This window comes from Lissotriton helveticus, chromosome 2_1 (genome assembly GCF_964261635.1).
Source record: "Lissotriton helveticus chromosome 2_1, aLisHel1.1, whole genome shotgun sequence".
NCBI classification, from domain to species: Eukaryota; Metazoa; Chordata; class Amphibia; order Caudata; family Salamandridae; genus Lissotriton; species Lissotriton helveticus.
Window position 1 is genome coordinate 193,577,577 of NC_136059.1, and position 17,338 is coordinate 193,594,914.

Here is a 17,338-nt window from a genome sequence, read left to right on the forward strand (position 1 = left end):
ATGTACTGCTTTGGGCCTCTTGGAATTCTCAGTTCTGCAGACTGCACTTTCATGGGTGCTGCGTTCTCCCTGTCTTTCTCTGTCCAGATGCTGAGAGTTGGGGCAGGGAGACATACACAGTGGCGCTGGAGAGCCGTGTGCCAGAGTCCCCTTGAGGCAGGTGCAGAGCACCGGTCACCTGGCTGAGCAGCAGCTGTCACACATTGCAGGTTGAGGGCAGCTCCCCCACGATGCAGTGGTGCTGGAGATGCAGTTTTTGTGTTTCCTGCGCCCTTCTGCCTGTCCTTCACCTTCTTGGTCTCCCCACTGACACTGAAGCAGAGTTGAGGCACGGAGTCACTCAGTCAGTGTTTTGTAATGTGGTTGCCCTCCACTTTCGAATCTGTGCTTGGCATATGTCAGGACAGGGCCTTCCTGATTTCAATGTTTGGGTGCAGTTCCACTAATGGTCACTATGTGGCAGTGCATCATTTCGTATCTCCGACCGGCAGTCTTTCCTTGAACTGCAGGCCTCTGCTGACACAGGAGTTGCCAGTACCGGGCCGTGTGATGCTTTGACTTGGTGTAGGAACTCAGGTGTTAGGTGGCGCTGAGACGACCTGCTTGATGCCACAGCAGCTTAATTGTCTCTGCGGGACAGGTTCCTCTGCACTTTCCTGAACCGGCCGATGTCTCCTCTAATCAAGGTGAGAGGGATTAGGGGTATGGAGTGGGGCTGCAATTCGCGGTTCTTTTTTCCTATCTGGGTGTCCGAGCGCTGCATGTGTAGCGCGACTGCTGCTTGGCACTTCTAGCATGCTGCAGTAGCTTTAGGGCAAAGCCCCGTTGCTCTTATGGCAATCTTCCTGCTTCAGTACGATGCGGAAGACCAGGGTACAGTGGCTGCAGGGCTTCTCCCCACAGGCCGCAGCTGATGCAGGGAACCATGCTGGGGGGGAGGTGTCGGCCATTGCAGCACCGGTACAGCCCAGGACTGCACTCGCTTCTCTTTGCAGTTAGGGCTGCAGTACACCACTCTTCCGTGGTAAGTGGTGCTTGCTTATTTCTCCACCGTCGGGTTTCTAGAAGTGGGCGCTTCGCACCTAGGGCAGCTAGCGGCCTCGAACGAGCATGCAGCCTTCTCCTTGATCAGTCTCACAGCCCAGGGGAGCTGCCATGTTAGATGAGGGTAGTAGCATGGGCATCCGCAGAAATTTTTCCAGGGGGGGCGCTAACCTGGCAAATGAAGGGGCGTGGCTAATGTTAATCAATAGGGGCGGGGCTAAAATGGCAGACAATCAGGATCGGGTAATGCTCAGGCCAAGCTGAGAAAAAAAAGTGGTGAATTCTGCATTTGAAACTGGACAACAATTAGAGCACACATATGAACCCTAATATTACACCCTGCCCCCTTAAAACTCATACATTCCCTAATCCCTGAAATTAGCCCCAGGCACCCCATAACCCATACCCGCCCTGACCCCTAAAATTGTCCCCTGGTACCCCAAAACCCATACCTGCCCTGAACCCTAAAATGTCCCCCCTTGCAACCCAAAACCCATACCCACCCTGAACCCTAAAATGACCCCCTGGTACCACAAAACCCATGCCCACCCTGAACCCTAAAATTACCCATGCCCCCAAAACTCATACCCGCCCTGAACCCTAACATTACCCCTGGCACCCCAAAACCCATATCCACCCTGAACCCTAACATTTCCCCTAGCACCCTAAACCCCATACTTGCCCTGAACCCTCAAATTATCCCTGGCACCACAAAACTCATACCCACCTTGAACCCTAAAATTATCCCTGCCACCCCGAAACCCATACCCACCCTAAACCCTAAAATTACCCCACTGGCATGCCAAAAGCTGAACGCTATGGGGCAGATTTACAAGCCCCTGTGCCACTTTTACGTCATTATTAACATGCGAAAAGTGTCGCAAAAGTGGCCCAAGGGGCTTGTAAATCTACCCCTACAAGCTTACACTACATTCGCATATTCGGAGGGGACTGTCCTCCTTGAGGTTTCCATGCATGTAAGTATAAAACACTGTAACCTAGATATGCAGCCAGTAGGTAATGCTGGTGATGCTGCAGAATGCATTAAAGTTACTGGAACTTACTTAAAAACTGCTGCCTGCTCTTCTGATACTATTCGGTGGAGTCGGGCTGATCAGCGGCACTGTCGTCTTGGCATCCAGCCCCTCCCGAAGATCTCACTTTCTAGATAGGTGTCGGTCAAATGTCTCCTGGATTCTCCTTGCCTGGACCTCCTCTGCTTCTTCGTCTGTGCCCTTGGATGCAAAAAGAGGCAGATCCATGGCCCTGTTCACCATTTATCTGGTGAGCAGCGCCATGGATGTGTATTCCATACAAGTGCACAGACAGGAGGGAGAAAGGGATGGCAGTGCAGGTGACGCTTTCCTTTGTAAAGTCATTCCTGCTGGCGTCATAGCCCATGGTTTGCTGTCTGTGCACTTGTATGGATACACACCTATACAAGTGTGTTAGACCTGTCTGGATTTTTTGCGCAGTCCCTCCTCATTATTCTTTATTTTGTCCCCTTTTTGCCCTCATACCCTTACTATTTTTGTGTCTACTACTTTTTTATAGGTGTTGGTTAAGGGGATAGGTGTTCTTTCTTCCCCCCATAATTATTTACCTCAGGCCCAGAGGCCTGTTCCGACAGGAAAGTTGGAACCACACAAAATGGTGGCTTCCAACTGCCCCAACTGTCGCACTCAGAACTTGGCCATAGCCTAACATAGGGCATTCCAGAACCTTCTGGTCCATGCTGGACCATTGAAGGGCAGCCTATAAAAGGCGGAATGCAGGGCAGCCATTTTGTCTACCTGTGGAAGTCAGCTGGAGGACAGGTGGTGGCTAAGGGTGGGAAAAGGTTGGACTTAGGGTTGACCTCCTGGACTGGGAAGCTGCCTATTTGGTCCAACCTACTACTCCCCTTTTAGTTACTTGTCTTGGCCCCGCTGTGGGAAGTTACTGGAGACCCTGGGCGCCTGTCTAACCCCTTGACTGGAAGAGTAAGGAAGTGACCAGGAGAAGGAGACTGCAGCACTGAAAAAGTGTAGTCCTCTGCCCAGCATAAGGATCCCAAAGAGACTGTGCCAGCATAAGGATCCCAAAGAGACTGTGCCAGCATAAGGATCCCAAAGAGACTGTGCCAGCAAGAGTCCTAAACGAAGTGGGGCTAATCCTGGTGCCCCCCCCCTGTTGCTCAGTTCGTTAATTGGTAGCTGATCGACTTCTGAGAAGCCCCCTTGCGCTACACCCCCATCGAGCCCCTCTTCCTACCTGTGGCAGCGGAGGTAGTGGGACGAGGAGTCACTCTGCTTGGGAGCCGGTGTGTGCGTGCTGAGGGAGCAGAGGCGGCGAGTTGTCAGGTCGTTCTGCCATTACCGGCGCAAGGTGAGAAGCGCCGTGACGGAGTGAAGCCTGAGTATCCTGAGGTGAGGAGCCGATCGGTGAAGTCCCCGGACTGTTTCCGGGTGGGCGGAGACAAGGAGAGGCGTCCCCAACGCAGCGCGATCTCCGGCGGGAGACACTCTCCCTCCGCGCATGCCTAGTGGAGCCACCGGGCATGGTGAGGCGGAGCCGGCGGAGGAGGGGTGAGGGAAACCAGCGTTTGCCTGCGCAGCCCAGTCTCGACGGAAGGAGCCCCGGAGGTGTGAACGGGGGAGTGGGCGCTAACAGTGGAGACGTCCCTGGACCGGGAATTGATTAGAAAATTAACATTTCCCCACACCAGCGCCGAGTCAGCAGCGCGCTGGGCGTGGAGTCGTGAAATCGGCAATTCGGACTGTTGAGGAACCCCAGAACAGCAGCGACGCGTGGAGACTGGGAACACCGTCTCCACGCTACAGTAAGGAGAACGTGGGGGTAGTGTTGACTCTGCTCATTGCCCTCAATTGTGCATAGGAGGTGGGGCCTGCTGAGTAGAAGAAGGATAACAGTTCCTCGTAGGGTCTGCTAATGCCCATGTGGCATTCTTGTGGGTTTGAATCCTCACAGTGTCTGCTTAGTTGCTAGGAGGGTGAGAGGAACTGAGGAAGGAAGATTAAGAGTACCTTATGGAAACTAGAGTTAATTAATACTAAAGTCTAATTGCACATTCCAGGAGTATTCACAGATTGAGTGTGGAATAATAATTCTGGTGTCTGATTCAATGTAATGTACTGAAAAAGCTAATTGATAATTTGCTTAGTTGAAACAGGTGAACATCTCTGAAAGTGGAACTTTTGACATCTAAATGTAATGTACTGAAAAAGCTAATTGATAATTTGCTTAGTAATTTAGAAGGTATAATTGCTGATTCTAAAAGTAACCTGAAATGTCCTAAGCTATATATTCTGAGAACAAAGAGAATAATATTTTTATAAAGCAGTGCTTATTTTCCTATACTTTGGTGTAGTGTTGTTTTTGGTGTGCTATTGCGTGGATTTACTCTTGGGTGGTCTGCAACCTTAACACTGTGCCTCTGAAATATATGTCTTGCCCTAGGCCAGGCTACCCCAGGTTCTAACATTTGGTGCCTAGCGGTGGGATACTGACTTGGTTGCAGCTACTCACTAGTAATTCAACGCAATACACTGACCTACACCAGGAGTTTTCTCCTTGCGGCCCTCCTAATTTAAATTTTGTTTTTTCTAAATTTATTTCTGGTGGTGGGTGGAGGTTAACCTCAGGTCACTTCTTGGTTTTCTCCTGTGAGTGATTTTATTCCATGGCAAAGATGGAGTTGAATTTTAAAGAGCTGGAAGCCAATACTGTGGCCCAACTCAGAGATTGGTGTCAGCATCAAGGGGTATTTTTTAATAAAGGTGCCAAGAAAGGAGAGTTGCTGACAAGCATAAGGGCATGGGTGGAAGCTCATTTAAGGGAGGATCCAGAACCTGAAGAGGGTGACGGGGACACTGTCACTGAGGCTGCATTGTTAAACCAAGTGGGAGGTGGGAATCTGCTGACAGGTCCCAGGATACCTTCAAGGGCAAGCAGCAGCGTCTCAGACAGGGGTTTAACTGAAGCCGAGCTAGAAGATAGGAGGGAGGAGAGGAGAATGAAGTTGGAATTAGCTAGGATGGATATGGAAAGGGAGGAAAGGAGGTTAGCTCATGAGCGAACCATCAAGGAGATGGACCTACAAGCCGTCCTAAGAAGGTCTCCCAATCCTGATAATGGTGGCAGCGAAAATAAAGTGAACACCAGGGAATCCAGACCCTATTTACCCAAAGATGTCATTGCTAGCTACACCCCAGGTGATGACATTGCCAAATGGTTGGCCGCCTACGAAGTTTCTTTAAGGGCTCACGGGATCTTAGAAACTCACTGGGGAGGTGGGCTGTATAAATACATGCCACCTGCTGGCAGAGACACTTTGTTGGCTCTGGAGCAGGATGAGCAAACCCACTACCCTGCCATGAAGGTGGCACTGGTGAAAAAGTTTGGACTTACCCCTGAAAGGTACAGACAGAAATTCAGGGGAAGTCACAAAATGAGTTCCCAGAATTGGGTAGACTTTTTAGACTACGCCAAGAAAGCTTTGGAGGGTTGGGTCAAGGGCAGCGAGGTAAAAGACTATGAGGGGCTGTAGAATCTATTTTTGAAAGAACACCTCCTCGAGAAATGTTTTCCCGAGTTGCGCCAACACCTGGTGGACAGCAAGCTGACCGATCCCCGGAAGCTTGCAGAGGAGGCGGACACTTGGGCAAGTACCCGGGTGTCCTCAAAGGGGACTGGAGGGGATTCTCAAAAAGCCGGACAGGGCGCCCCCCAGAAGAAAGAGGGAGGAGATAAAAAGAAGGAGTTCTCCAAAGGTCCCCAAAATAATTTCCAAGGTAAGGGAGCAGGTTTCACCCCTAGGGCAAACCCGCCCAGAAACCCTAATCCTGGCCAAAGCCAGCAGCCAAGGGTTCTCCACTGTTTTGAATGCGGTGGTGTTGGACATTATAAGGGAGATGTCAGATGCCCAAAGAGACCACCCCCTCCCACCGGAGGAAAGTCACCGGGAGTAGCTAGTGTAGCGCTCGGGGAGGAGTTGCCCTTAGATAAGGGGGGTGAGTGGGCGGGTGTCACCTTAGTGTCCCTGGGAGAGCGGGAGATGGTTCCAAAGATCCAGGTGCCCCCAAATACTACAAAGTATGGGCAATGGGTTACCATCAATGGCCAAAGAGGGGAGGCTCTGAGAGATACAGGAGCCAGTATGACTATGGTGAGAAGTCAACTGGTGTCTCCAGAGCAGGTTGTTCCTAATGTACTCCACCCCGCCGCGATGGCTGACGGCAGAATGGGCCACTATCCAGTGGCTGAGGTTCCCTTTGAGTGGGAAGGGGTTGCAGGTTCACTTCGAGTTGCCGTAAGCCCTGCCGTGCCAGTTGATTGTCTGTTGGGGAATGACATGGAGCACAACACTTGGAGAGAGGTGGAATACCGGACGCATTCTGCGATGCTGGGTACACCTGACTGGGCCTGTGTAAGCACGCGGTCTGCGACTGCCCGGAGAGGGAGTTCGCCTGGGTTGGAGCCTGGAACAATGGCCCAACCCGCTGCCAAAAAGGGTCAGAATCGGAGACAGGGACAGCCTGCTTCGGCTTCCACGCCCCATGTGACAGATCGGCCACCTGCGGTGGTAGGCCAGGAGTCCGTGGAGGGGGGAGTAGACTCTCTGGAGGATTTACCCATCCCTGCTGAATGGCATGTGGAGGGAGGTCCTACCAGAGAGGAATTCTGTAAGGGGCAGAGGGAGTGCCCTACCCTTGAGGGACTGAGGCGTCAGGCTGAAGCCCAGGCAGCAGGTGATGCTACGGGACACCACCATATTTACTGGGAGGATGGCCTCCTCTACAGTGAACCCAAGGTACCTCTACCTGGCTCATCAAGGGCCTTGGTGGTCCCGCAGCAATACCGAGCCTTTCTGCTGGAATTGGCTCATGCGATACCACTGGCAGGACACTTAGGCCAGGACAAGACCTTTGCACGGCTTGTCCTCCACTTCTACTGGCCCCAGATGAAAGTGGCGTCCAACACATACTGTAGGACATGTGTATCCTGCCAGGCTAGTGGGAAAACAGGGGTGAAGCTAAAGGCTCCCTTGGAACCACTTGCTGTCGTTAGCACCCCCTTTGAAAGGGTGGGCATCGACATTGTAGGGCCATTGGATCCACCAACAACAGCTGGTCACAGGTTCATCCTGGTTCTGGTGGATCATGCCACACGGTACCCAGAGGCCATCCCTCTGAGGACTGTTACTGCACCTGTGGTGGCTAGGGCCCTGATGGGAATCTTTACTCGTGTAGGATTTCCGAAGGAGGTTGTGTCTGACAGGGGGACCAACTTCCTGTCAGCTTACATGCGGACCATGTGGAAGGAGTGTGGGGTGACCTACCGGTTCACCACTCCTTATCACCCCCAGTCCAATGGACTGGTTGAGAGGTTTAATAAGACCCTGAAGGGCATGATAAGAAGTCTGCCAGAGAGCTTACGGAGGAAGTGGGACGTCCTCCTACCTTGCTTGCTGTTCTCCTACAGAGAGGTGCCGCAGAAAGGAGTGGGCTTCAGCCCTTTCGAGTTGTTGTACGGGCACCCTGTGCGTGGGCCTCTCAGCCTGGTGAAGAATGGATGGGAGAAGTCCCCCAGAAAGCCTCCCCAGGATGTGGTGAGCTACATGTTGGCCTTCAGAAGCCAGATGGCCAAGTTGTGGAAGCAGGCTGCTGACAACTTAGAGGCCAGTCAGGCAGTCATAAAGGAATGGTACGACCAAAATGCTCACCCGGTGGAGTTGGAGCCTGGCCAGAAAGTTTGGGTGATGGAACCTGGAGAGCTAAGTGCCCTTCAGGATCGTTGGACAGGCCCATTTGAGGTGTTGGAGAAGAAGGGTAAGGCCACTTACTTGGTGGATCTTAAGACCCCGCGGCAGCCCCTACGGGTGCTGCATGCCAATCGCCTCAAACCCCACCATGAGAGGCCAGAGGTCATCCTGATGTTGGTGACTGATGGTGCTGAGGAAGCAGAAAGCGAGCCTCTCCCAGACCTCTTTTCATGTCAAGAGAAGGATGGGTCGGTGGAGGGAGTGATTCTCTCCCCGTCTCTCACTCCTGAGCAACGAGAGGATTGCCGCCAGGTATTGGGGCAGTACTCTTCACTGTTCTCCCTTGTCCCGGGAAGAACCCACCTGTGTACCCATGATGTGGACACAGGAGACAGCCCCCCAGTGAAATCCAAGACCTACAGGCTGTCGGACATGGTGAAGGCTAGCATCCATGGCGAAGTTGCCAAGATGTTGGAACTAGGGGTGATAGAACCGTCCAGCAGCCCTTGGTCCAGTCCGGTGGTGCTAGTCCCAAAAGCCGCCCCACCGGGCACCACACCAGAACTGAGGTTCTGTGTGGATTACCGAGGACTGAACTCAGTTACCAAGACTGATGCTCATCCAATCCCCAGGGCGGATGAGTTAATTGACCGGCTAGGAGCTGCCCAATACCTAAGTACCTTTGACCTCACTTCAGGGTACTGGCAGATCTCCTTGACAGATGGAGCAAAGGAAAGGTCAGCCTTCTCCACGCCTGAGGGACACTTCCAGTTCTGTGTAATGCCCTTTGGGCTCAAGAACGCCCCTGCCACATTTCAGCGACTGATGAACCAGGTCCTCTCTGGAATGGAGGGTTTCTCGGCTGCATACCTGGATGACATTGCTGTCTTCAGTAGCAGTTGGGAGGACCACTTGCAACATTTGCAAGCAGTTCTCCAGGCGCTGAAACAAGCTGGATTGACCATCAAAGCCAGCAAATGCCAGATTGGGCAGGGGTCGGTTGTGTACCTTGGACACTTGGTGGGTAGGGGGTCAGTGCAGCCCCTGCAGGCGAAGATTGAGGCAATCATGGCCTGGGAACCCCCCAAGACACAGACTGAGGTCCGAGCTTTCCTGGGCCTCACAGGTTACTACCGTCGCTTTGTGAAGGGGTATGGCACTATTGTAGCGCCCCTCACAGAGCTCACCTCTAGGAAACAACCTCGACGGGTAGTTTGGACAAAGGCTTGTCAGCAAGCCTTTGAAAAGTTGAAGCAGGCTATGTGTGAAGCACCGGTCCTGAAGGCTCCCGATTTCTCCAAGGAGTTCATTGTTCAAACAGATGCATCCGAACATGGCATTGGGGCAGTGTTATCGCAACTAAATGAAGAGGGCCTGGATCAGCCTGTAGTCTTCTTATCCAGGAGACTGCTTCCCCGGGAACAGAAGTGGAGTGCAATTGAGAGGGAAGCTTTTGCGGTGGTGTGGGCTCTGAAGAAGCTGCGGCCATACCTCTTTGGCTCGCACTTCCTGGTTCAGACTGACCACCGCCCCCTTCGTTGGCTGATGCAAATGAAGGGGGAAAATCCCAAGCTGTTGAGGTGGTCCACCTCCCTACAGGGAATGGACTTCCGGGTGGAACATCGGCCTGGAGTGGACCACGCCAATGCAGACGGTCTCTCCAGGTATTTCCGCCTTAGTGAAGAGGACTCCCAAGGGGTTGGGTAGTTCTCCCCACTTTCAGCTGGGGGGGACGCGTGTTAGAACTGTATGGATTTTTTGCGCAGTCCCTCCTCATTATTCTTTATTTTGTCCCCTTTTTGCCCTCATACCCTTACTATTTTTGTGTCTACTACTTTTTTATAGGTGTTGGTTAAGGGGATAGGTGTTCTTTCTTCCCCCCATAATCTTTTACCTCAGGCCCAGAGGCCTGTTCTGACAGGAAAGTTGGAACCACACAAAATGGTGGCTTCCAACTGCCCCAACTTTCGCACTCAGAACTTGGCCATAGCCTAACATAGGGCATTCCAGAACCTTCTGGTCCATGCTGGACCATTGAAGGGCAGCCTATAAAAGGCGGAATGCAGGGCAGCCATTTTGTCTACCTGTGGAAGTCAGCTGGAGGACAGGTGGTGGCTAAGGGTGGGAAAAGGTTGGACTTAGGGTTGACCTCCTGGACTGGGAAGCTGCCTATTTGGTCCAACCTACTACTCCCCTTTTAGTTACTTGTCTTGGCCCCGCTGTGGGAAGTTACTGGAGACCCTGGGCGCCTGTCTAACCCCTTGACTGGAAGAGTAAGGAAGTGACCAGGAGAAGGAGACTGCAGCACTGAAAAAGTGTAGTCCTCTGCCCAGCATAAGGATCCCAAAGAGACTGTGCCAGCATAAGGATCCCAAAGAGACTGTGCCAGCATAAGGATCCCAAAGAGACTGTGCCAGCAAGAGTCCTAAACGAAGTGGGGCTAATCCTGGTGCCCCCCCCCCTGTTGCTCAGTTCGTTAATTGGTAGCTGATCGACTTCTGAGAAGCCCCCTTGCGCTACACCCCCATCGAGCCCCTCTTCCTACCTGTGGCAGCGGAGGTAGTGGGACGAGGAGTCACTCTGCTTGGGAGCCGGTGTGTGCGTGCTGAGGGAGCAGAGGCGGCGAGTTGTCAGGTCGTTCTGCCATTACCGGCGCAAGGTGAGCGGCGCCGTGACGGAGTGAAGCCTGAGTATCCTGAGGTGAGGAGCCGATCGGTGAAGTCCCCGGACTGTTTCCGGGTGGGCGGGAGACACTCTCCCTCCGCGCATGCCTAGTGGAGCCACCGGGCGTGGTGAGGCGGAGCCGGCGGAGGAGGGGTGAGGGAAACCAGCGTTTGCCTGCGCAGCCCAGTCTCGACGGAAGGAGCCCCGGAGGTGTGAACGGGGGAGTGGGCGCTAACAGTGGAGACGTCCCTGGACCGGGAATTGATTAGAAAATTAACATTTCCCCACACCAGCGCCGAGTCAGCAGCGCGCTGGGCGTGGAGTCGTGAAATCGGCAATTCGGACTGTTGAGGAGCCCCAGAACAGCAGCGACGCGTGGAGACTGGGAACACCGTCTCCACGCTACAGTAAGGAGAACGTGGGGGTAGTGTTGACTCTGCTCATTGCCCTCAATTGTGCATAGGAGGTGGGGCCTGCTGAGTAGAAGAAGGATAACAGTTCCTCGTAGGGTCTGCTAATGCCCATGTGGCATTCTTGTGGGTTTGAATCCTCACAGTGTCTGCTTAGTTGCTAGGAGGGTGAGAGGAACTGAGGAAGGAAGATTAAGAGTACCTTATGGAAACTAGAGTTAATTAATACTAAAGTCTAATTGCACATTCCAGGAGTATTCACAGATTGAGTGTGGAATAATAATTCTGGTGTCTGATTCAATGTAATGTACTGAAAAAGCTAATTGATAATTTGCTTAGTTGAAACAGGTGAACATCTCTGAAAGTGGAACTTTTGACATCTAAATGTAATGTACTGAAAAAGCTAATTGATAATTTGCTTAGTAATTTAGAAGGTATAATTGCTGATTCTAAAAGTAACCTGAAATGTCCTAAGCTATATATTCTGAGAACAAAGAGAATAATATTTTTATAAAGCAGTGCTTATTTTCCTATACTTTGGTGTAGTGTTGTTTTTGGTGTGCTATTGCGTGGATTTACTCTTGGGTGGTCTGCAACCTTAACACTGTGCCTCTGAAATATATGTCTTGCCCTAGGCCAGGCTACCCCAGGTTCTAACAAAGTGCATAGACAGCAAACCCTGGGCTATGATGCCAGCAGAAATTCCTATACAAAAGAAAAGCGTCACCATCCCTTTCCCCTTGCTGTGCACATCTTCCCACTCCCACGCCATGACCAGGCAGCTAGAAGTGGTGATTTGTCATTCTGAGGGGTGTGAATGTTATAAGAATGTGTGTGCCCGGCTGAGACAGCTTCCCGGCACACCACACACACACACACACAGCCGCACCCAAGTACTTCACACAGGTCTTTAAAATACCATTTACTTGGTAATGAGGCCTTGTTGTGTTTTCACCCCTACTTAGAGCCCCTGCATCTCCACTCTGCACATGGCTTTGGCTGGATGAATTAGCCCCCCACCCCTCCCGAAATTTGAGGGAGAGGAGTTGACGTGAGGTTTAAAAGAGGGGTGAACAAGGGATTGAAGACAGTGAGTGGTGACCGTGATGGGGCAGACATTTAATGCAGTTTCCTTTACAAATGGGTTTATTGTACAAATCTAATTTGACAGACTCACAGACAGCAAATGCTGCTGCCTTTCCATGGTGTCTGAAAGTTTTTTTCAGGAAGTTGGGTCGACGAGCTGATCTGGTTATTTTCTTCCTTCATGTGGTGGTGATGAGTGGGTTGCAGGGCGCCTGCACTTGTCGCCTCTGTCATTGGTAGCCCCCTCCATCTGAACACCAAGGATCACCGCCCCCCCAACCACAGGCACCTGGAGGGGTCGCTGTGATGCCTAGAGTGACCAACTGGCATGGGTGCAAATTCAGGAGAGTGAGTGTAAAAATTCAGGACAAAGGATCAAAATTCAGGACAAAAATTCAAGATAGGAGGTCAAAATTTAGGACAAAAGGTAAGGTTTAAAGACACATCAGAGAAGGTTGCGCAATAGTATATAAGTAAGTAGATAGACAACCACTAAAGTACAAGTGAAAATAAGTTTATATTAGGTTGAGACAATTGTGCACTTCATGGTTTGTCAGTATACGCGCAGCTTTAAGCAAATGTGCAGGTCTTTTTATGGTAACAAAACCGGCCCCACCTTTCCAGCTCCCAGAGAAAACACCTGATGCCCGTTCCGGCCAGTCTGGCCTTGATCCCACCCTCCAATGGCGCCCCTCATCTTCACATAGACCCTCTCTCATGTGTATTTAATTTCTTGTATAGTGCTACTCATCCCAAGTATGTGGGGCAGAGTTTTGGAGTGCGTTACAACACACACATATTATATAGAGACAATCACTCATATAAATGAGAAAGTCAATATATAGGAAATGTTGCTTAAGATAATGGGGCTTACAATGTGTAATCATACTTTCATCCATCATTCAGTCTTTCACGATTCATTCTGTCCTTCCATATGTGTGCCGATCCATGTCCATATTCATCCATTTACAAACCTATCCATCACGTTTCCTTCCATCCATCTGTACACTCATCCATCCACTCTTCCACACATCCATCCATTAACTCATCCATCCAGCCATTCACCTGTTCAGTCATCCATTTACACATCCCCCTTCCTCTTTCAATTCCCCTTTCACTTAGCCATCCATCCTTCTATCCACCCACCCATCCATCTACTCATCCACTCATGAATCCATCCATTGAACCTATCATTCATCTATCCTTTCTCGATTCATCAATCCATCCATCATTTCACTCATCCATCCACCCATTCACTCGCCCGTCATCCACCCTTTCACTCATCCACCCATCCATCATTTCACTCATCTATCCAGCCATCCATCCACCCATCCCTTCACTTACTTACTCACTCACCTTTTCACATTAATTATGAGACCCATCAAGGACTCCACCCTCGCTGTAGTTCCTAAAGTAAGGGGTGGGATGGAGCAGGGTTCACTATGCTCCTGCACATAGGCAATCTGAAAAAGTAGAAGGCATGAGTCATGCATGATGCGCAGGGCCTTGACGTGGGGCGACTGTGACATGGTGTTGTTTCCAGAGCTTTAAGTGGGATAAAGGGTTTTTGATGTAACAAAATGTGTGCCTTAAGACACATAAGCTAAAATTCTGTGCTTAATATAATGTGCCGCCTGACTGGTAATTTTGTTGCTTCTGTCACTGCATCCAGATATATAATACAAGTAACGTTACACTTAGAACAAGTAACGTTACACCTACAACAAGCCAGAACTATTGGCTTTGTCAATGGTTGTTAGTTGAATAAAATAAAAAAGCAGCAACCATGGTTGCTGTACTAAAACTATAATCCTTTCCTTTCAACTTCTTTCACCGCTTTCCTTTGGCTAACTGGATTCTCACCTAGCAACAGCATGGGCGTTTTTGCACTTTCATGTGACAGAATACCCTGCCCTGGACTGAGGCTGGATGAGGCCACCACATGCTGTGCCAGCCCAGACTGACCCATTGTCATTCTGTATGGGGCAATCAGCCCCACGCAGAATGATAATGGGCGGGGTGGGGCTGCTCTTGTGCTCAGAGGAGTGCGAGGCGCCCCATCAGGGAGCTGAGGCCTTTTGCAGGGGAACAGCTCTGTTCCCTGCAATGCTTAAAAGCCCCGGCGTCAGGCCTCACTCCTGGATGCATTTATACAGATGGGCTTGCGCAGGGGGGGCTTGCGCAGGGGGGGCAAGCGCCCCTCCTTGCCCCCCCTTGCAGACGCCCATGGGTAGCAGCGGCCTTCCCAGTGCTGCTGGTACGAGTGTGGCATGGGGCAGAGCAGTCGCCGTCCGTGGGCTGTGGCGGTAGCAGGAAGGCATTGGGTACTGCGCCCCTCTCGCTCTGCAGTTTCTGCTGCTACCCATTTCACTTTTTACACGGGAGAGGACGTGTAGCATAGGGGTGAGGGGTGTCGGTTCGGAGCCTCCTGCTGGCGGAGCACCAGTCCGTCGTACCCTGCTGTCGAGACCTCACGGTGCTCGTCAGATGGAGCTGAGCCTGCTTTCTCACCATTGCAGGATGGTAGCTCTCTACTGGGGGCAGTCCTCTTGTGTTGAGTGGCAGAGTAAGTCGCACTTCACTTACTTGCTACGGTTACTTGGTGAGCGGTGTGTCTGATGGCTCGCCTCCTGCTCCGGTTGGACACCGCTGTCAGTCCGTATCTCCCACTTTTCCGTGTTTCTGGAGGTAGATCAGTCGGGGTTCTGGCTCACAACAGGCAGGCTGCTACAGGGACACTGACATGCGGCCGTAACTGTCTCCCCACATCGGGTGGTAGCGTGCTTGTTAGCAGCTGCGGTGGCCCTTGGCACAAGCTACACATCCCCAAAAGCAGAATTTCAACACTACTGCTGCCTGCAGACATGCGTGGGGTCAGACCCGCTCGTCGCCATTGTGGTGTTGGGCCTCAAGCCCAAATCACCGAAAGAGTGGACACAGACACCTGGTGAATGTATAGTAATAACTGGCCTCGAGCACGTGCACCCAGGCCCTTTGATTGTCGGGCTCCTTCACTCATGGCACCCATGATGTGTGGGGGTGCAGTGTGTCCAGCCCTCGAGGGAGTGGCTGGGATTACAGCTTCCTGCGGAACACTAGAACGTGTCCCGTAGGACACTACAGCAGTGTCCTTTCTTCACCTTAGAAAAGGACTAGTTCATCTGCTTGGGCAAAATCATCCACACAAAAAATTCCAAAGGTGCAGTGTCCCTTCTTAACCTAAAGGAGTTGTCCACTGCCCTAAACGTAAACATAAGCATAGCATAAACAAAATACCTCAAAATAACGGACGAATCAATTAGCAACTTACTGCCACAAAATCGAAGAGAACACTTCCACAGCAAGACCACGTCGGAACTTCCTGTTCACCCGCACCAACACAATAGTGCTGCAAGTATGTGCGTCACATAGGCACTTAACTTTGAACCTGATGCAGTGACCTCAGTCGCAAGTACGGAGACTAGCGTAAGGCGGAACGTCACCGCGCGCGCTACGACATCCAGAACAGACTCGACATCGCGAGGACGGAAGCACGCGCCGAGACTTCTTCACTTCATTGTGTTGTGTTGTCAGCTCGAACACGTAGACGTCAGCGCCTCCAAAAGATGCAGATTCGAATAATGCTTTCAGGTAACAACGGAATTCCGTTGCAAAACTGTATTCCTTGGATCTACTATTATTCCCCAAACACAATACGAGGGACACAAAATTAGATATCCTTACGGAAAGAAAGAACAAACCAAAACAGAAACTTAATCCTGAAAACTGCGCTGTACTCGCCGATTGAAATATCAATCCAGTCGAAAAATAAATTGCAGATCAGTAGACAAAATGGGTTCCCGGGGGCCTGTTGCCAGATTTGTAAAGTAAAATCCTTGAATCCAAGTATTTCAGTAGAATTTATTATCATTTGAAACACCACAGCTCCAAGATAAACGTCCTCTCTCCTCCAGACCAGCCTGTATTTCCCAGGTTCCAGTAGAACTTCTAGAACCTAGGTGACACAGGGATTGGAATGTAGAAGCAACTACAAATAGAAATGATGCCACTTACTATATACTGTAATGTAAGTACAACAAAACACATTAACACAAAATACCAAATAATGAAATCATAACATGGAAGGACTATGGGCCAGCCCTCCTCTGTCACTGCTTGCTTAAGTTGGCATTCACACTCTGTATGAGCCACAGGCAGTATGCATGGAGTACCACTTGGGACAGCCTCTTTCAGCCATTGCGGAGTTTAAAGTGTTGTCACATTTTGATTGAGCCTGAAGGGCAGCCCTTTGTTAATGGAGAATCAAGCATGGCAAGTGATTGCATACTGCCTGGTCATGCTGAATCCATGCGAATAACTTGTGAATATGGAGAGAAAAGGAGGCCCTTCTCTGGCCACCACTTACCATCCCCCTCGGTGGGCAAGCAGGCGCTCAGTGTCAACACCAGCTGCAGCCCCAATGGCTGGCGAGGTTATAATATAAGCAAGGACATCATTGTGGGCATATAACCCACAATGGCACCTCCAGCTTTTCTCACTTTGCGCTCATGTTTTCTTTTGTGTTTGATTGTGAGCACTGTTCTAAAAAGGTGAGGATTATGTTATTACTAGGTTACATTGTTTCTTTCTTATGTATAATTTCTGAAATTATGCTTTAACACACAATCTTACAGTATACCCCATCCACTTAACTCCAATCCGCCCCACCCCACTCAAATCCATCCCACCAATCATTCCCACTCAAGCCAATCCACCCCAGACCAATCCAATGCCCCCCACTCCAATCCACTCACCCCAATCCAATCCATCACACACTATTCCTCTCAACCCACCCCACTCCAGTCTGCCCCACTGCAAACCAAAACAATCGGCTCCACCTCAATCCAAAACAATCTGCTCCACTTCAATCTTCCGCACTCCAATCAGCCCCACTCCACTCCAAAACAATCTGCCCCACCCCAATTCAAAACAAAAATCTGCCTCACTCCAAAACAATCTACCCCACTTTAATCCAAAACAATTTGCCCCACTCCAATCTGCCCAATTCCAATCTGTCCCACTCTAATCTAAAACAATCTGCCCAGTCTAATTCAAAACAGCCTGCGCCACTCTAATCCACTTGACTCTGCCACACTCCAATCAAAAACATTTTGCCCACTGCAATCTGCCCCACTCAATCTAAATCAATCCGCCCCACTCCAATCCGCCCCACTCTAATCCGTCCCACTCCAATCCACTTCATCCCATTCCACCCACTCCGTCCCAATTCACCCCACTTCAATACACCAATCCAATTCAACACAATCAAGCCCAATCCAATCTACCCCACTCCAATCCTATCACCTCACCCCAATACAATCCACCTCACTCC

General features: G+C 50.8%; 1 protein-coding gene and 1 long non-coding RNA gene across 6 annotated transcripts in view; one reads left to right on the forward strand and one right to left on the reverse strand.

Moving 5' to 3' along the window:
* Positions 1–15,401, reverse strand: part of LOC144819282 (uncharacterized) — a 103,941-nt gene extending 88,540 nt beyond the window's left edge. The window contains exon 1 of the long non-coding RNA XR_013607260.1: positions 15,278–15,401. This is a non-coding gene — a long non-coding RNA (uncharacterized LOC144819282). The remainder of the gene's footprint in view (positions 1–15,277) is intronic.
* Positions 15,402–15,457: 56 nt separating this feature from the next.
* Positions 15,458–17,338, forward strand: part of LOC144819281 (uncharacterized) — a 752,536-nt gene continuing 750,655 nt past the window's right edge. For 4 of the 5 annotated variants that reach the window (XR_013607256.1, XR_013607258.1, XM_078677246.1 and 1 more), the window contains exon 1: positions 15,458–15,597. The gene's annotated coding sequence lies outside the window, so the exon portion shown is untranslated. The remainder of the gene's footprint in view (positions 15,598–17,338) is intronic. The other variant, XR_013607259.1, reaches the window with a different exon arrangement.